We start from the raw sequence: 21,623 nt of genomic DNA, 5'->3' as shown, positions 1-21,623 counted from the left end.
AGGCCCAGCAAAAGTCCTTGGTCTTGCTCTGCTTTTTATGTTAATAAACAAGCTGAGATAGAAAGAGGAACTCCCAGGCTTGTTATCAATTATAAACCTTTGAATCAAGCTTTACAGTGGATTCGTTATCCAATCCCAAATAAAAAGGATTTGCTTAACAGGTTAAACTCGGCAAATATTTTTTCAAAATTTGATATGAAGTCAGGCTTTTGGCAAATCCAAATTACTGAATCAGATCGATATAAAACAGCTTTTACAGTTCCATTCGGGCAATATGAATGGAATGTAATGCCTTTTGGTCTGAAAATGCCCCTTCAGAATTTCAGAAAATCATGAATGATATTTTCAATCCATACTCAAACTTTGCAATTGTCTATATTGATGATGTCTTAATTTTTTCCCAAACTCTGGATGAACATTTCAAACATGTTAAAACTTTTATGTACATTATCCAAAAAAATGGACTTGCTGTTTCTAAACCAAAAATTGTTCTTTTCCAAACAAAAATCCGATTTCTCGGTCACATTATTTTCCAAGGAACAATAACTCCTATTGAAAGATCAATTCTGTTTGCAGAAAAATTTCCAGATTATATCCTCGATAAACCTCAGCTCCAGAGGTTCCTAGGATGTCTTAATTATGTTTCAGATTTCATCCCGAATTTGAACAACCTCCTTAAGCCCCTCCATGATAGGCTTAAGAAAAAATCCCCCACCTTGGACGGACAAACATTCGGATATCATCAGATTTCTTAAAACCAAAGTTCGCAATCTTCCATGTCTTTACCTACCAATTCCTCATGCATTCAAAATTGTAGAAACTGATGCATCAGATTTAGGATATGGTGGTATTTTAAAACAAAAACTGCATGATAAAGAAGGTATCATTGCATTACATCCAAACACTGGAATTCTACTCAACAAAAATATTCCACTATCAAAAAAGAAATTTTAGCCATTGTTTTATGCATCACAAAATTTCAATCAGATTTACTCAACCAAAAATTTTTAGTCCGAGTTGATTGTAAATCAGCTAAAGACGTGTTACAAAATGATGTAAAAAACCTTGCATCAAAACAAATTTTTGCCAGATGGCAAGCAATTTTAAGTGTCTTTGATTTCGACATTGAGCACATCAAGGGTAACTCAAACTCTCTCCCTGACTTTCTCACACGTGAATATTTGCAGGGAGATAATCAAGGAAAAGATGCCTAGAAAGGCAGCACTAGCCTCGGTAAGAGGCAGAGGAATTCGCTTAGCCCTTCCTGGGCCAACAAAGAGGTCTGGGTCAAGTACCCCGACTGGGTCATCTACCCAACAACCTTCCCCTTTAACCCAAGAGCCGACTGGGTCATCTACTCAGATCACAAAAAATGTAGTTGAGTCATCTACTCAACCCCCAAGTAGCCAAACAGCAAAACAAACAAAGGCAGACTATGCCTTCCCAATCCAAACCTTGTTGGCCTTACAAGATGCAGGCCTTACAAAACTTCATAAAAAATCCTGGGCTGACATATGTGACAGCTCAGATGAAGATGAGATAGACCTCACCAACTTATATCACAGATGGCAACTCAAAAAACCATTTGCAATGATCCAAAAGGAAAAACAATTGCCCAAACCATGCCACCTCAATCAAACCAAACCCATCCTGTCAACACTCAATTAAAACAACCAACCACATACATTTCTAAAAACAAGTTCTCTTCTGTCCTTCTAATGGAACCTGAGTTTTGGGAAAAATCACCTTTTAAAGTTATTCCTAAAGTCTTTCCACCAGGATTCCATTTTAGACCAACAGCCTTGAATAAAACCAGACAGTTTTATGAATTCATATTAGTGGATTCAGATTCAGTCTCAATAAAACATTACAAAGATCCTAAAGATGCCACCAACATAACTCATTCAACCCTTCAAATTCTCAAAGTACTCACCCCTAATCAATTTGGTAAAAACCCAAACAATACAAGAAAATTCTCTAATCCTTATGACCCGATAGGATATTCTTATTGGGATTATGTGGATGCCTGGACAAGAGTATTCTGGTTACAAAATAATCAGAATAGACATTCTTGGCTCATTTATTTCAAGAAAAATACCAATTATCAATTCCCAAATTGGTTCACCCAATGGTGGGATTACTTTGGCCCTCTACCAGAAATTTTGCCCCCACCTGTCGATGAGGGGTTCAAAATTTTCACCAAAAAATTTGACCAACAGGAAACAAGCATTCCTGCTGATCTCCAATTTTTCTCTGTTTTCTCCCTGGCCTGGGTATTCTCATGGCAGTACAGGTACGGCAAACAAGAACATCCAAAATCACCACCTATGCTTCAAAGGAATGCCTATGTAAAATGGTGGTCTCAGTTGACGCCTCCATGGCTCATCCAGACAAAGTTCGTAATTGGTTCAAAGAGCACCCCAAGTTCACCAAACCATTCGACCATGAAGAATCAGTATTTCTCAACCAGAAAGCCCAAATTGCAGCAGCCCTTGCAGGGGCCCAATCAAAAGAAACCTTAGCAAGACACCTTCAAGAAATCATGAAGATGATCGAGGAAGACAAAAACACAAAGATGATCATACTCCCTCAGAAGAATCATCAAGTGATTACAATCAAAATGAAGACGATTGCTTTGGAATCAATCTAGGAGAAGATTAGAAGACAATTTGCAAAATAAATTGTATCAACTTGTTCTGTAGAAATAGTACCGGTTAACATAACCGGCACTGTAGAAACAGTATTTTTCTCAATTATAAAAGGGGGCTACGCTTTCATAGGAAGGCACCCTTTTCATTTTACAAAAACATAGAGAGAAGTTAGAGAGAGATGCTCTGAGATTTCCCCTTGTAAGCTCTTCAGCTCCTCTTCCCTCTTCTCCCTTTTCAATACATTCAATAAAAATCTTTTATTCAGTTCTTCATATTTGTGTTTCCATATTTACATTACTGCAGTTGCATATGTGTGCGGACTACCGCCACATCTAACTACATAACTAACTTGCATATGCGTGCGGACTACCGCCGCATCTAACTTCATATTTACTTCCCTGTTCTTGCACATCATACTGCATTCATACTGACTGCTATCTCCTTCTTCCCCTTTCCCTCCTTGATCCACTTCGGGCCATCTGGTATCAGAGCCTGATGGGGAAGTAGGAATATACATATTATCATTAAACTTTCTCTGAAATTCATGGATCTGGGATTTTACTGTTCATATTTACTGTTGTTAATGTTTTTATTCACTGTTCCTTTTGTACATAAGAAACAACACTTTAAATCTGGAAGTACAGGACGTTTAACCTTATTACTTAAAGGGACTGTAGCAGTAAGACCCTGGAATTCGGGCAGTAAGGCTAACTAGATGATGTCCCCAAAAGTAATAATGGTCCAAACGTAAGAACACCTGGTGGCTATAGATTTAGAGAGTTTTTTAAAAAAAAAAAAAAAAAAAGAGTTAAAACCCAGATTCAAAATTTGAGTGATAGTTTAGTGATAATATATATGTTCTCTCTGAACCAAAGGAGGGCTATGATATCAGATTTTATGTAATCATGTCTAAACTCTTTCGTTCTCTCTCTAGACGCCTTTCTTTTTCTTCACCGTCCTCTTCTTCCTCCTCTCCGATCCATTCTTCTTCCAACCCCCTTACTGAGAAAGTTACTCGTCCTGAGGAACTTTCCCCCAAACACAATATCTTCGAAGAAGAAGTCTGCTTCGAAGATATCAATCAAGCCATTGACAATTGGGAAATACCCAAATCCCTCAAGATGAGTTATATGTCCCTGATGATAACAAGAGAAAATCTGATTATATCATCAAACCGCTGAAAATAATATTCCTCTAGGACCCGATTCCGGTGAGGAATTCCATCTTCTGACTAAACAATCAGTTAGAGAACATGTCCGCCACTACAGATATCTGCACATAGGGTGTGTTCAAGTTGCAGTCAAACCTCTCATCCGAGAAGGCTTGAATGCCTCTATCCTCATGTGTCTTAGAGACATCAGACACAATGACTTCCAAGACTCCTTAATCGGAACGGTTGAAACAAGTCTTGGACATGGTCCAGTTTACTTCAACTGTTTCCCAAATAAGACGGTCAGCCTGTTAGATCTTAACATTCTTGACTCTCTTTTCTAAACATCCGAATTCATGGTCTTAACATGAAAGAAGGTTCCATTCCAGCCGCCTTAATCTATAGGATTCAATACAAGGTCATGAACACTTGTAACTCTAGAGTCCTTCTTAAGTCCCAAGATCGTGAAACCACTTTGTTTGTCACAGACATGACAAAGGCCAATGTTATGATCCCAAAGCTCATAAGATGGGATGAAATTGACCTCCCACAATCATGGTCAATTGACCGAGCCATTCCAACGCAACCTAGACAAGCACCTCTTTTACGAGAAGTAAAACAGGATGAATCAGGGAAAGTAGAAATTTTCTTTGATAGACGAAACTCTTTTCTTCTAGATCTGAAGCAGGAACTTCTAATGATTTTGCTTCAGCAAGAAGATCTTTTTCAGTAACTTCCCAATCTCAGTTTTCAAAAATGTCGAGACCAGCTAATTCTGAAATACATATTTCCGGATTACAAAACAATTCAAGCATTTCTCAAGGAGTTTACCAAGAAGATGATGGTGATGTAGAATTTGAAGTTGAATCTTCTATTCCATCTCATCAATCTCCAACATATTCTTCTTTGAATGGTAAATGAATAACACAGAATTTATTATAAACAGAGAAGCCTTACTTAAAACCTTAACTCTAAAGAGTATGACCTCCAAAGAGAATGGTATTTAAGTAATTATACAGCTTCTCAAATCTCATCATTCAAAGAAAAATATTACAAATTTTTAAATGATGTTAGATTGCATATTCCCTTTTTTGAATGGTTTCATGCTTATTCCATCAAAAACAACATTGAGTATCCTTTTAAAAATAAACAAACTTCATTTTCAGCAAATGTTATTTCAACTTGGAAAGTCAAAGATGGGAACTTAGTTAGATCTGAGTTTCCCCCAAAAGGAGCTTTTATTATCTCAAACACGGAAGGACATAATCCTGTTATGGCCTCTCCCTTTAAAACAAAAAATGTGGATGAAGCTGTCGCCCCTAAGGATATTAAAAATCTCATTGAACAATCAAATTATACCAACAAATTTTTACAATGCTTAGGCGACAATCTCTCATCTTCAAGATCTACTTTCTCTTTGAAAAATGATTCTGAAACATCTACTTCTAAAAGTATTGAGAAACCTCTTTTTAAACCTTTTAAAATAAGTAGCAAGGTTAAGCAAAGTCTTAAAACCTATTCTCATGGCAGTACAGGTACGGCAAACAAGAACATCCAAAATCACCACCTATGCTTCAAAGGAATGCCTATGTAAAATGGTGGTCTCAGTTTGACGCCTCCATGGCTCATCCAGACAAAGTTCGTAATTGGTTCAAAGAGCACCTCAAGTTCACCAAACCATTCGACCATGAAGAATCAGTATTTCTCAACCAGAAAGCCCAAATTGCAGCAGCCCTTGCAGGGGCCCAATCAAAAGAAACCTTAGCAAGACACCTTCAAGAAATCATGAAGATGATCGAGGAAGACAAAAAACACAAAGATGATCATACTCCCTCAGAAGAATCATCAAGTGATTACAATCAAAATGAAGACGATTGCTTTGGAATCAATCTAGGAGAAGATTAGAAGACAATTTGCAAAATAAATTGTATCAACTTGTTCTGTAGAAATAGTACCGGTTAACATAACCGGCACTGTAGAAACAGTATTTTTCTCAATTATAAAAGGGGGCTACGCTTTCATAGGAAGGCACCCTTTTCATTTTACAAAAACATAGAGAGAAGTTAGAGAGAGATGCTCTGAGATTTCCCCTTGTAAGCTCTTCAGCTCCTCTTCCCTCTTCTCCCTTTTCAATACATTCAATAAAAATCTTTTATTCAGTTCTTCATATTTGTGTTCCATATTTACATTACTGCAGTTGCATATGTGTGCGGACTACCGCCACATCTAACTACATAACTAACTTGCATATGCGTGCGGACTACCGCCGCATCTAACTTCATATTTACTTCCCTGTTCTTGCACATCATACTGCATTCATACTGACTGCTATCTCCTTCTTCCCTTTCCCTCCTTGATCCACTTCGGGCCATCTGGTATCAGAGCCTGATGGGGAAGTAGGAATATACATATTATCATTAAACTTTCTCTGAAATTCATGGATCTGGGATTTTACTGTTCATATTTACTGTTGTTAATGTTTTTATTCACTGTTCCTTTTGTACATAAGAAACAACACTTTAAATCTGGAAGTACAGGACGTTTAACCTTATTACTTAAAGGGACTGTAGCAGTAAGACCCTGGAATTCGGGCAGTAAGGCTAACTAGATGATGTCCCCAAAAGTAATAATGGTCCAAACGTAAGAACACCTGGTGGCTATAGATTTAGAGAGTTTTTTTAAAAAAAAAAAAAAAAAAAAGAGTTAAAAACCCAGATTCAAAAATTTGAGTGATAGTTTAGTGATAATATATATGTTCTCTCTGAACCAAAGGAGGGCTATGATATCAGATTTTATGTAATCATGTCTAAACTCTTTCGTTCTCTCTCTAGACGCCTTTCTTTTTCTTCACCGTCCTCTTCTTCCTCCTCTCCGATCCATTCTTCTTCCAACCCCCTTACTGAGAAAGTTACTCGTCCTGAGGAACTTTCCCCCAAACACAATATTTTCGAAGAAGAAGTCTGCTTCGAAGATATCAATTAAGCCATTGACAATTGGGAAATACCCAAAATCCCTCAAGATGAGTTATATGTCCCTGATGATAACAAGAGAAAATCTGATTATATCATCAAAACTGCTGAAAATAATATTCCTCTAGGACCCGATTCCGGTGAGGAATTCCATCTTCTGACTAAACAATCAGTTAGAGAACATGCCCGCCACTACAGATATCTGCACATAGGGTGTGTTCAAGTTGCAGTCAAACCTCTCATCCGAGAAGGCTTGAATGCCTCTATCCTCATGTGTCTTAGAGACATCAGACACAATGACTTCCAAGACTCCTTAATCGGAACGGTTGAAACAAGTCTTGGACATGGTCCAGTTTACTTCAACTGTTTCCCAAATAAGACGGTCAGCCTGTTAGATCTTAACATTCTTGACTCTCTTTTTCTAAACATCCGAATTCATGGTCTTAACATGAAAGAAGGTTCCATTCCAGCCGCCTTAATCTATAGGATTCAATACAAGGTCATGAACACTTGTAACTCTAGAGTCCTTCTTAAGTCCCAAGATCGTGAAACCACTTTGTTTGTCACAGACATGACAAAGGCCAATGTTATGATCCCAAAGCTCATAAGATGGGATGAAATTGACCTCCCACAATCATGGTCAATTGACCGAGCCATTCCAACGCAACCTAGACAAGCACCTCTTTTACGAGAAGTAAAACAGGATGAATCAGGGAAAGTAGAAATTTTCTTTGATAGACGAAACTCTTTTTCTTCTAGATCTGAAGCAGGAACTTCTAATGATTTTGCTTCAGCAAGAAGATCTTTTTCAGTAACTTTCCAATCTCAGTTTTCAAAAATGTCGAGACCAGCTAATTCTGAAATACATATTTCCGGATTACAAAACAATTCAAGCATTTCTCAAGGAGTTTACCAAGAAGATGATGGTGATGTAGAATTTGAAGTTGAATCTTCTATTCCATCTCATCAATCTCCAACATATTCTTCTTTGAATGGTAAATGAATAACACAGAATTTATTATAAACAGAGAAGCCTTACTTAAAAACCTTAACTCTAAAGAGTATGACCTCCAAAGAGAATGGTATTTAAGTAATTATACAGCTTCTCAAATCTCATCATTCAAAGAAAAATATTACAAATTTTTAAATGATGTTAGATTGCATATTCCCTTTTTTGAATGGTTTCATGCTTATTCCATCAAAAACAACATTGAGTATCCTTTTAAAAATAAACAAACTTCATTTTCAGCAAATGTTATTTCAACTTGGAAAGTCAAAGATGGGAACTTAGTTAGATCTGAGTTTCCCCCAAAAGGAGCTTTTATTATCTCAAACACGGAAGGACATAATCCTGTTATGGCCTCTCCCTTTAAAACAAAAAATGTGGATGAAGCTGTCGCCCCTAAGGATATTAAAAATCTCATTGAACAATCAAATTATACCAACAAATTTTTACAATGCTTAGGCGACAATCTCTCATCTTCAAGATCTACTTTCTCTTTGAAAAATGATTCTGAAACATCTACTTCTAAAAGTATTGAGAAACCTCTTTTAAACCTTTTAAAATAAGTAGCAAGGTTAAGCAAAGTCTTAAAACCTCCATTTTAAAACAACAATCTAGTGATTCGGAAGTTATTCAAAAGATTGACCAACTTTTGAACCGTTTTACTACTATCCCTGAAACTCCCACAAACTCCGGAGAATCTACTTCTCGTATTCAAACACGTGCTTCTAAGGCTATTAATGCCCTTGGCCTTGAGTCCAATAATTCTTGCTCTGAGCAAAGTGATGATTCTGGCAAATCATCCCTCAAGATCAGTCCCATTTTAACCAACTCTCTAACCAAGTGGAAGGGTTTAACTAAACCCTCTACGTACGGTTATAATCGTGTATCCGCTCCTGATCTAGCTCTTGAAGAAAGAGAACTAGGTTTTGTTAGCTTCAATGCCAATAATGTCTATGAATGGAATATAGATGGCAAAACGGAATATAATATCATGAGTATGCTCCAGCACATGACAATGGTAGGCACAGCCTATCAAGCAGCCCATGACACCTCTGAAGAAGCTATAGCTAATGTTATTGTTTCTGGTTTTAGTGGCCAGCTGAAGGGATGGTGGGATAACTACCTTTCCGATAACCAAAAGCACTCGATCTTTTCTGCCATAAAAGTTAATGACCAAAACGAACCCATCATTGGCGACGACGGGGAACCTATCCCCGATGCTGTCAATACCTTAATTTTTACTATAGCAAGCCACTTCATTGGTGATCCGTCTCTTTGGAAAGACCGTTCTGCTGAGCTACTTTCCAATCTCAGATGCAAAACTTTGTCTGACTTCCGATGGTATAAAGACACCTTTCTTACTAGGGTTTATACCAGAGAAGACAGTCAACAACCTTTCTGGAAAGAAAAATTCCTTGCTGGACTCCCCAAATCCCTTGGCGATAAAGTAAGGGACAAAATTCGTAGCTTAACTCCGGACGGGATAATACCCTATGATGAGTTAAGTTATGGCCAACTCATTTCTTTTATTCAAAAGGTTGCCTTAAAGATTTGTCAAGATGATAAAATTCAAAGGCAACTTGCTCGTGAGAAAACTCAAAATCGTATCGATCTGGGAACTTTCTGTGAACAATTTGGTCTTCCTGCTTGTCATCCAAGGAAATCCAAAAGACCTTCCAACCGAAAAGTTTTTAAACCTAACCCTGAAAAGAATTTCAGACGTTTCAAAAGGGATTTTCAAAAACCTAAACATGAAACAGGTTTCCAAAAGAATTTCCATAAGCATCCCCAGAGAAACCCCATTATTTGTTATACATGTAAAAAACCAGGACATGTTAGCAAATATTGTCGGTTAAAAGGAAAGATTAATAATCTGAACCTTGATCCTCAGATTGAGGACCAGATTAATAATCTTATGATTGAAAGCTCAGATGATAACTCTGGACCAGAATCTTCTGATAATAATATCAACAACATCCAAGTTGATGATGTTGAGTCATCATCAGATTCAGATATCAAACAAATTAATGTTTTATCCAAAGATCAAGATCTCTTATTTGATGCAATCGAGGCTATTGACAATCCAGAACAAAAGAAAGATTTTCTTTTGAAATTAAAAAGATCTTTACAAAAGGAGAAAAAGCCCAAAAGCTTAGTTCTTAATAACAAATATGACGTCAAACCTATTTTCAAAAATTAGAAAAACAAGTTATTCGTCCCGTAACCATTCAGGACCTCCAAAGTGAGGTTAACAACCTTAAGAGAGAAATCCAGGAAATCAAAAGAAACCAAAACGATCATCATCTTATTCTCTCACAATTAGTACAAGAAGAAGAATCTGGTGATGAGGATCTTGGTTCTCTTTTAAACCAAACTGAGTCCTCTAAGGAACAAGAAAACAAAATTTCTAACGACAATGAGGTAAAACAAATTTTGAGAATAATAAATGTATTCTCCTTCATGAAACACCGTGTTAATGTCCGAATTGTCGTTAAAGATTTTGTTTTTGACACCATTGCACTCTTTGATTCAGGTGCAGATTCAAACTGTATTATGGAAGGTCTGGTCCCCACAAAATATTTTGAAAAAACTACTGAACGCCTTAACTCAATAACGGGTGAAAGGCTAAGTATCAATTTTAAAATAACCAATGTTTTTATTGAAAAGGGAAATATCAGTATTCCCACCGATTTCATCATCTCAAAAGAGATAAAAAACGATGTAGTTTTGGGGACACCTTTTATAAATCTTTTGTTTCCTTATCTGGCAGATTGGCCTGGACTTACCTCTTTTGTAGGAGGACAAATAACTTTTTTTGAGTTCTTAGACTCACCAAAGCAAAGATCTCTAAACCTAATCGAATCCAAAACCAAACAGATTTGTTTTCTAAAACAAGAAATCTCTTTCAAAACCCTTGAATCGCAGCTTTCGCAACCAAAGGTTCAAGAAAAGATAAAAAATCTTTTACACCAAATTGAAACATCTATTTGTTCTGATTTGCCTCATGCCTTCTGGGATAGGAAACAACATATAGTTGATCTTCCATATGAAAAGGATTTCAAAGAATCTAAAATCCCTACAAAAGCCCGTCCCATTCAAATGAATGAGCAGCTTTTACAGCATTGTCAACAAGAAATTAATGATCTCTTGGATAAAAGATTAATTAGGCCCAGCAAAAGTCCTTGGTCTTGCTCTGCTTTTTATGTTAATAAACAAGCTGAGATAGAAAGAGGAACTCCCAGGCTTGTTATCAATTATAAACCTTTGAATCAAGCTTTACAGTGGATTCGTTATCCAATCCCAAATAAAAAGGATTTGCTTAACAGGTTAAACTCGGCAAATATTTTTTTAAAATTTGATATGAAGTCAGGCTTTTGGCAAATCCAAATTACTGAATCAGATCGATATAAAACAGCTTTTACAGTTCCATTCGGGCAATATGAATGGAATGTAATGCCTTTTGGTCTGAAAAATGCCCCTTCAGAATTTCAGAAAATCATGAATGATATTTTCAATCCATACTCAAACTTTGCAATTGTCTATATTGATGATGTCTTAATTTTTTCCCAAACTCTGGATGAACATTTCAAACATGTTAAAACTTTTATGTACATTATCCAAAAAAATGGACTTGCTGTTTCTAAACCAAAAATTGTTCTTTTCCAAACAAAAATCCGATTTCTCGGTCACATTATTTTCCAAGGAACAATAACTCCTATTGAAAGATCAATTCTGTTTGCAGAAAAATTTCCAGATTATATCCTCGATAAACCTCAGCTCCAGAGGTTCCTAGGATGTCTTAATTATGTTTCAGATTTCATCCCGAATTTGAACAACCTCCTTAAGCCCTCCATGATAGGCTTAAGAAAAATCCCCCACCTTGGACGGACAAACATTCGGATATCATCAGATTTCTTAAAACCAAAGTTCGCAATCTTCCATGTCTTTACCTACCAATTCCTCATGCATTCAAAATTGTAGAAACTGATGCATCAGATTTAGGATATGGTGGTATTTTAAAACAAAAACTGCATGATAAAGAAGGTATCATTGCATTTACATCCAAACACTGGAATTCTACTCAACAAAAATATTCCACTATCAAAAAAGAAATTTTAGCCATTGTTTTATGCATCACAAAATTTCAATCAGATTTACTCAACCAAAAATTTTTAGTCCGAGTTGATTGTAAATCAGCTAAAGACGTGTTACAAAATGATGTAAAAAACCTTGCATCAAAACAAATTTTTGCCAGATGGCAAGCAATTTTAAGTGTCTTTGATTTCGACATTGAGCACATCAAGGGTAACTCAAACTCTCTCCCTGACTTTCTCACACGTGAATATTTGCAGGGAGATAATCAAGGAAAAGATGCCTAGAAAGGCAGCACTAGCCTCGGTAAGAGGCAGAGGAATTCGCTTAGCCCTTCCTGGGCCAACAAAGAGGTCTGGGTCAAGTACCCCGACTGGGTCATCTACCCAACAACCTTCCCCTTTAACCCAAGAGCCGACTGGGTCATCTACTCAGATCACAAAAAATGTAGTTGAGTCATCTACTCAACCCCCAAGTAGCCAAACAGCAAAACAAACAAAGGCAGACTATGCCTTCCCAATCCAAACCTTGTTGGCCTTACAAGATGCAGGCCTTACAAAACTTCATAAAAAATCCTGGGCTGACATATGTGACAGCTCAGATGAAGATGAGATAGACCTCACCAAACTTATATCACAGATGGCAACTCAAAAAACCATTTGCAATGATCCAAAAGGAAAAACAATTGCCCAAACCATGCCACCTCAATCAAACCAAACCCATCCTGTGAACACTCAATTAAAACAACCAACCACATACATTTCTAAAAACAAGTTCTCTTCTGTCCTTCTAATGGAACCTGAGTTTTGGGAAAAATCACCTTTTAAAGTTATTCCTAAAGTCTTTCCACCAGGATTCCATTTTAGACCAACAGCCTTGAATAAAACCAGACAGTTTTATGAATTCATATTAGTGGATTCAGATTCAGTCTCAATAAAACATTACAAAGATCCTAAAGATGCCACCAACATAACTCATTCAACCCTTCAAATTCTCAAAGTACTCACCCCTAATCAATTTGGTAAAAACCCAAACAATACAAAAAAATTCTCTAATCCTTATGACCCGATAGGATATTCTTATTGGGATTATGTGGATGCCTGGACAAGAGTATTCTGGTTACAAAATAATCAGAATAGACATTCTTGGCTCATTTATTTCAAGAAAAATACCAATTATCAATTCCCAAATTGGTTCACCCAATGGTGGGATTACTTTGGCCCTCTACCAGAAATTTTGCCCCCACCTGTCGATGAGGGGTTCAAAATTTTCACCAAAAAATTTGACCAACAGGAAACAAGCATTCCTGCTGATCTCCAATTTTTCTCTGTTTTCTCCCTGGCCTGGGTATTCTCATGGCAGTACAGGTACGGCAAACAAGAACATCCAAAATCACCACCTATGCTTCAAAGGAATGCCTATGTAAAATGGTGGTCTCAGTTTGACGCCTCTATGGCTCATCCAGACAAAGTTCGTAACTGGTTCAAAGAGCACCCCAAGTTCACCAAACCATTCGACCATGAAGAATCAGTATTTCTCAACCAGAAAGCCCAAATTGCAGCAGCCCTTGCAGGGGCCCAATCAAAAGAAACCTTAGCAAGACACCTTCAAGAAATCATGAAGATGATCGAGGAAGACAAAAAACACAAAGATGATCATACTCCCTCAGAAGAATCATCAAGTGATTACAATCAAAATGAAGACGATTGCTTTGGAATCAATCTAGGAGAAGATTAGAAGACAATTTGCAAAATAAATTGTATCAACTTGTTCTGTAGAAATAGTACCGGTTAACATAACCGGCACTGTAGAAACAGTATTTTTCTCAATTATAAAAGGGGGCTACGCTTTCATAGGAAGGCACCCTTTTCATTTTACAAAAACATAGAGAGAAGTTAGAGAGAGATGCTCTGAGATTTCCCCTTGTAAGCTCTTCAGCTCCTCTTCCCTCTTCTCCCTTTTCAATACATTCAATAAAAATCTTTTATTCAGTTCTTCATATTTGTGTTTCCATATTTACATTACTGCAGTTGCATATGTGTGCGGACTACCGCCACATCTAACTACATAACTAACTTGCATATGCGTGCGGACTACCGCCGCATCTAACTTCATATTTACTTCCCTGTTCTTGCACATCATACTGCATTCATACTGACTGCTATCTCCTTCTTCCCCTTTCCCTCCTTGATCCACTTCGGGCCATCTGGTATCAGAGCCTGATGGGGAAGTAGGAATATACATATTATCATTAAACTTGCTCTGAAATTCATGGATCTGGGATTTTACTGTTCATATTTACTGTTGTTAATGTTTTTATTCACTGTTCCTTTTGTACATAAGAAACAACACTTTAAATCTGGAAGTACAGGACGTTTAACCTTATTACTTAAAGGGACTGTAGCAGTAAGACCCTGGAATTCGGGCAGTAAGGCTAACTAGATGATGTCCCCAAAAGTAATAATGGTCCAAACGTAAGAACATCTGGTGGCTATAGATTTAGAGAGTTTTAAAAAAAAAAAAAAAAAAGAGTTAAAAACCCAGATTCAAAAATTTGAGTGATAGTTTAGTGATAATATATATGTTCTCTCTGAACCAAAGGAGGGCTATGATATCAGATTTTATGTAATCATGTCTAAACTCTTTCGTTCTCTCTCTAGACGCCTTTCTTTTTCTTCACCGTCCTCTTCTTCCTCCTCTCCGATCCATTCTTCTTCCAACCCCCTTACTGAGAAAGTTACTCGTCCTGAGGAACTTTCCCCCAAACACAATATCTTCGAAGAAGAAGTCTGCTTCGAAGATATCAATCAAGCCATTGACAATTGGGAAATACCCAAAATCCCTCAAGATGAGTTATATGTCCCTGATGATAACAAGAGAAAATCTGATTATATCATCAAAACCGCTGAAATAATATTCCTCTAGGACCCGATTCCGGTGAGGAATTCCATCTTCTGACTAAACAATCAGTTAGAGAACATGCCCGCCACTACAGATATCTGCACATAGGGTGTGTTCAAGTTGCAGTCAAACCTCTCATCCGAGAAGGCTTGAATGCCTCTATCCTCATGTGTCTTAGAGACATCAGACACAATGACTTCCAAGACTCCTTAATCGGAACGGTTGAAACAAGTCTTGGACATGGTCCAGTTTACTTCAACTGTTTCCCAAATAAGACGGTCAGCCTGTTAGATCTTAACATTCTTGACTCTCTTTTTCTAAACATCCGAATTCATGGTCTTAACATGAAAGAAGGTTCCATTCCAGCCGCCTTAATCTATAGGATTCAATACAAGGTCATGAACACTTGTAACTCTAGAGTCCTTCTTAAGTCCCAAGATCGTGAAACCACTTTGTTTGTCACAGACATGACAAAGGCCAATGTTATGATCCCAAAGCTCATAAGATGGGATGAAATTGACCTCCCACAATCATGGTCAATTGACCGAGCCATTCCAACGCAACCTAGACAAGCACCTCTTTTACGAGAAGTAAAACAGGATGAATCAGGGAAAGTAGAAATTTTCTTTGATAGACGAAACTCTTTTTCTTCTAGATCTGAAGCAGGAACTTCTAATGATTTTGCTTCAGCAAGAAGATCTTTTTCAGTAACTTCCCAATCTCAGTTTTCAAAAATGTCGAGACCAGCTAATTCTGAAATACATATTTCGGATTACAAAACAATTCAAGCATTTCTCAAGGAGTTTACCAAGAAGATGATGGTGATGTAGAATTTGAAGTTGAATCTTCTATTCCATCTCATCAATCTCCAACATATTCTTCTTTGAATGGTAAATGAATAACACAGAATTTATTATAAACAGAGAAGCCTTACTTAAAAACCTTAACTCTAAAGAGTATGACCTCCAAAGAGAATGGTATTTAAGTAATTATACAGCTTCTCAAATCTCATCATTCAAAGAAAAATATTACAAATTTTTAAATGATGTTAGATTGCATATTCCCTTTTTGAATGGTTTCATGCTTATTCCATCAAAAACAACATTGAGTATCCTTTTAAAAATAAACAAACTTCATTTTCAGCAAATGTTATTTCAACTTGGAAAGTCAAAGATGGGAACTTAGTTAGATCTGAGTTTCCCCCAAAAGGAGCTTTTATTATCTCAAACACGGAAGGACATAATCCTGTTATGGCCTCTCCCTTTAAAACAAAAAATGTGGATGAAGCTGTCGCCCCTAAGGATATTAAAAATCTCATTGAACAATCAAATTATACCAACAAATTTTTACAATGCTTAGGCGACAATCTCTCATCTTCAAGATCTACTTTCTCTTTGAAAAATGATTCTGAAACATCTACTTCTAAAAGTATTGAGAAACCTCTTTTTAAACCTTTTAAAATAAGTAGCAAGGTTAAGCAAAGTCTTAAAACCTCCATTTTAAAACAACAATCTAGTGATTCGGAAGTTATTCAAAAGATTGACCAACTTTTGAACCGTTTTACTACTATCCCTGAAACTCCCACAAACTCCGGAGAATCTACTTCTCGTATTCAAACACGTGCTTCTAAGGCTATTAATGCCCTTGGCCTTGAGTCCAATAATTCTTGCTCTGAGCAAAGTGATGATTCTGGCAAATCATCCCTCAAGATCAGTCCCATTTTAACCAACTCTCTAACCAAGTGGAAGGGTTTAACTAAACCCTCTACGTACGGTTATAATCGTGTATCCGCTCCTGATCTAGCTCTTGAAGAAAGAGAACTAGGTTTTGTTAGCTTCAATGCCAATAATGTCTATGAATGGAATATAGATGGCAAAACGGAATATAATATCATGAGTATGCTCCAGCACATGACAATGGTAGGCACAGCCTATCAAGCAGCCCATGACACCTCTGAAGAAGCTATAGCTAATGTTATTGTTTCTGGTTTTAGTGGCCAGCTGAAGGGATGGTGGGATAACTACCTTTCCGATAACCAAAAGCACTCGATCTTTTTTGCCATAAAAGTTAATGACCAAAACGAACCCATCATTGGCGACGACGGGGAACCTATCCCCGATGCTGTCAATACCTTAATTTTTACTATAGCAAGCCACTTCATTGGTGATCCGTCTCTTTGGAAAGACCGTTCTGCTGAGCTACTTTCCAATCTCAGATGCAAAACTTTGTCTGACTTCCGATGGTATAAAGACACCTTTCTTACTAGGGTTTATACCAGAGAAGACAGTCAACAACCTTTCTGGAAAGAAAAATTCCTTGCTGGACTCCCCAAATCCCTTGGCGATAAAGTAAGGGACAAAATTCGTAGCTTAACTCCGGACGGGATAATACCCTATGATGAGTTAAGTTATGGCCAACTCATTTCTTTTATTCAAAAGGTTGCCTTAAAGATTTGTCAAGATGATAAAATTCAAAGGCAACTTGCTCGTGAGAAAACTCAAAATCGTATCGATCTGGGAACTTTCTGTGAACAATTTGGTCTTCCTGCTTGTCATCCAAGGAAATCCAAAAGACCTTCCAACCGAAAAGTTTTTAAACCTAACCCTGAAAAGAATTTCAGACGTTTCAAAAGGGATTTTCAAAAACCTAAACATGAAACAGGTTTCCAAAAGAATTTCCATAAGCATCCCCAGAGAAACCCCATTATTTGTTATACATGTAAAAAACCAGGACATGTTAGCAAATATTGTCGGTTAAAAGGAAAGATTAATAATCTGAACCTTGATCCTCAGATTGAGGACCAGATTAATAATCTTATGATTGAAAGCTCAGATGATAACTCTGGACCAGAATCTTCTGATAATAATATCAACAACATCCAAGTTGATGATGTTGAGTCATCATCAGATTCAGATATCAAACAAATTAATGTTTTATCCAAAGATCAAGATCTCTTATTTGATGCAATCGAGGCTATTGACAATCCAGAACAAAAGAAAGATTTTCTTTTGAAATTAAAAAGATCTTTACAAAAGGAGAAAAAGCCCAAAAGCTTAGTTCTTAATAACAAATATGACGTCAAACCTATTTTCAAAAAATTAGAAAAACAAGTTATTCGTCCCGTAACCATTCAGGACCTCCAAAGTGAGGTTAACAACCTTAGGAGAGAAATCTAGGAAATCAAAAGAAACCAAAACGATCATCATCTTATTCTCTCACAATTAGTACAAGAAGAAGAATCTGGTGATGAGGATCTTGGTTCTCTTTTAAACCAAACTGAGTCCTCTAAGGAACAAGAAAACAAAATTTCTAACGACAATGAGGTAAAATAAATTTTGAGAATAATAAATGTATTCTCCTTCATGAAACACCGTGTTAATGTCCAAATTGTCGTTAAAGATTTTGTTTTTGACACCATTGCACTCTTTGATTCAGGTGCAGATTCAAACTGTATTATGGAAGGTCTGGTCCCCACAAAATATTTTGAAAAAACTACTGAACGCCTTAGCTCAATAACGGGTGAAAGGCTAAGTATCAATTTTAAAATAACCAATGTTTTTATTGAAAAGGGAAATATCAGTATTCCCACCGATTTCATCATCTCAAAAGAGATAAAAAACGATGTAGTTTTGGGGACACCTTTTATAAATCTTTTGTTTCCTTATCTGGCAGATTGGCCTGGACTTACCTCTTTTGTAGGAGGACAAATAACTTTTTTTGAGTTCTTAGACTCACCAAAGCAAAGATCTCTAAACCTAATCGAATCCAAAACCAAACAGATTTGTTTTCTAAAACAAGAAATCTCTTTCAAAACCCTTGAATCGCAGCTTTCGCAACCAAAGGTTCAAGAAAAGATAAAAAATCTTTTACACCAAATTGAAACATCTATTTGTTCTGATTTGCCTCATGCCTTCTGGGATAGGAAACAACATATAGTTGATCTTCCATATGAAAAGGATTTCAAAGAATCTAAAATCCCTACAAAAGCCCGTCCCATTCAAATGAATGAGCAGCTTTTACAGCATTGTCAACAAGAAATTAATGATCTCTTGGATAAAAGATTAATTAGGCCCAGCAAAAGTCCTTGGTCTTGCTCTGCTTTTTATGTTAATAAACAAGCTGAGATAGAAAGAGGAACTCCCAGGCTTGTTATCAATTATAAACCTTTGAATCAAGCTTTACAGTGGATTCGTTATCCAATCCCAAATAAAAAGGATTTGCTTAACAGGTTAAACTCGGCAAATATTTTTTCAAAATTTGATATGAAGTCAGGCTTTTGGCAAATCCAAATTACTGAATCAGATCGATATAAAACAGCTTTTACAGTTCCATTCGGGCAATATGAATGGAATGTAATGCCTTTTGGTCTGAAAAATGCCCCTTCAGAATTTCAGAAAATCATGAATGATATTTTCAATCCATACTCAAACTTTGCAATTGTCTATATTGATGATGTCTTAATTTTTTCCCAAACTCTGGATGAACATTTCAAACATGTTAAAACTTTTATGTACATTATCCAAAAAAATGGACTTGCTGTTTCTAAACCAAAAATTGTTCTTTTCCAAACAAAAATCCGATTTCTCGGTCACATTATTTTCCAAGGAACAATAACTCCTATTGAAAGATCAATTCTGTTTGCAGAAAAATTTCCAGATTATATCCTCGATAAACCTCAGCTCCAGAGGTTCCTAGGATGTCTTAATTATGTTTCAGATTTCATCCCGAATTTGAACAACCTCCTTAAGCCCCTCCATGATAGGCTTAAGAAAAATCCCCCACCTTGGACGGACAAACATTCGGATATCATCAGATTTCTTAAAACCAAAGTTCGCAATCTTCCATGTCTTTACCTACCAATTCCTCATGCATTCAAAATTGTAGAAACTGATGCATCAGATTTAGGATATGGTGGTATTTTAAAACAAAAACTGCATGATAAAGAAGGTATCATTGCATTTACATCCAAACACTGGAATTCTACTCAACAAAAATATTCCACTATCAAAAAAGAAATTTTAGCCATTGTTTTATGCATCACAAAATTTCAATCAGATTTACTCAACCAAAAATTTTTAGTCCGAGTTGATTGTAAATCAGCTAAAGACGTGTTACAAAATGATGTAAAAAACCTTGCATCAAAACAAATTTTTGCCAGATGGCAAGCAATTTTAAGTGTCTTTGATTTCGACATTGAGCACATCAAGGGTAACTCAAACTCTCTCCCTGACTTTCTCACACGTGAATATTTGCAGGGAGATAATCAAGGAAAAGATGCCTAGAAAGGCAGCACTAGCCTCGGTAAGAGGCAGAGGAATTCGCTTAGCCCTTCCTGGGCCAACAAAGAGGTCTGGGTCAAGTACCCGACTGGGTCATCTACCCAACAACCTTCCCCTTTAACCCAAGAGCCGACTGGGTCATCTACTCAGATCACAAAAAATGTAGTTGAGTCATCTACTCAACCCCCAAGTAGCCAAACAGCAAAACAAACAAAGGCAGACTATGCCTTCCCAATCCAAACCTTGTTGGCCTTACAAGATGCAGGCCTTACAAAACTTCATAAAAATCCTGGGCTGACATATGTGACAGCTCAGATGAAGATGAGATAGACCTCACCAAACTTATATCACAGATGGCAACTCAAAAAACCATTTGCAATGATCCAAAAGGAAAAACAATTGCCCAAACCATGCCACCTCAATCAAACCAAACCCATCCTGTCAACACTCAATTAAAACAACCAACCACATACATTTCTAAAAACAAGTTCTCTTCTGTCCTTCTAATGGAACCTGAGTTTTGGGAAAAATCACCTTTTAAAGTTATTCCTAAAGTCTTTCCACCAGGATTCCATTTTAGACCAACAGCCTTGAATAAAACCAGACAGTTTTATGAATTCATATTAGTGGATTCAGATTCAGTCTCAATAAAACATTACAAAGATCCTAAAGATGCCACCAACATAACTCATTCAACCCTTCAAATTCTCAAAGTACTCACCCCTAATCAATTTGGTAAAAACCCAAACAATACAAAAAAAATTCTCTAATCCTTATGACCCGATAGGATATTCTTATTGGGATTATGTGGATGCCTGGACAAGAGTATTCTGGTTACAAAAAAATCAGAATAGACATTCTTGGCTCATTTATTTCAAGAAAAATACCAATTATCAATTCCCAAATTGGTTCACCCAATGGTGGGATTACTTTGGCCCTCTACCAGAAATTTTGCCCCCACCTGTCGATGAGGGGTTCAAAATTTTCACCAAAAAATTTGACCAACAGGAAACAAGCATTCCTGCTGATCTCCAATTTTTCTCTGTTTTCTCCCTGGCCTGGGTATTCTCATGGCAGTACAGGTACGGCAAACAAGAACATCCAAAATCACCACCTATGCTTCAAAGGAATGCCTATGTAAAATGGTGGTCTCAGTTTGACGCCTCCATGGCTCATCCAGACAAAGTTCGTAATTGGTTCAAAGAGCACCCCAAGTTCACCAAACCATTCGACCATGAAGAATCAGTATTTCTCAACCAGAAAGCCCAAATTGCAGCAGCCCTTGCAGGGGCCCAATCAAAAGAAACCTTAGCAAGACACCTTCAAGAAATCATGAAGATGATCGAGGAAGACAAAAAACACAAAGATGATCATACTCCCTCAGAAGAATCATCAAGTGATTACAATCAAAATGAAGACGATTGCTTTGGAATCAATCTAGGAGAAGATTAGAAGACAATTTGCAAAATAAATTGTATCAACTTGTTCTGTAGAAATAGTACCGGTTAACATAACCGGCACTGTAGAAACAGTATTTTTCTCAATTATAAAAGGGGGCTACGCTTTCATAGGAAG

Source organism: Arachis stenosperma, chromosome 7 (genome assembly GCF_014773155.1).
Source record: "Arachis stenosperma cultivar V10309 chromosome 7, arast.V10309.gnm1.PFL2, whole genome shotgun sequence".
Classification (NCBI taxonomy): Eukaryota; Viridiplantae; Streptophyta; class Magnoliopsida; order Fabales; family Fabaceae; genus Arachis; species Arachis stenosperma.
This window is presented reverse-complemented; position numbering follows the sequence as displayed.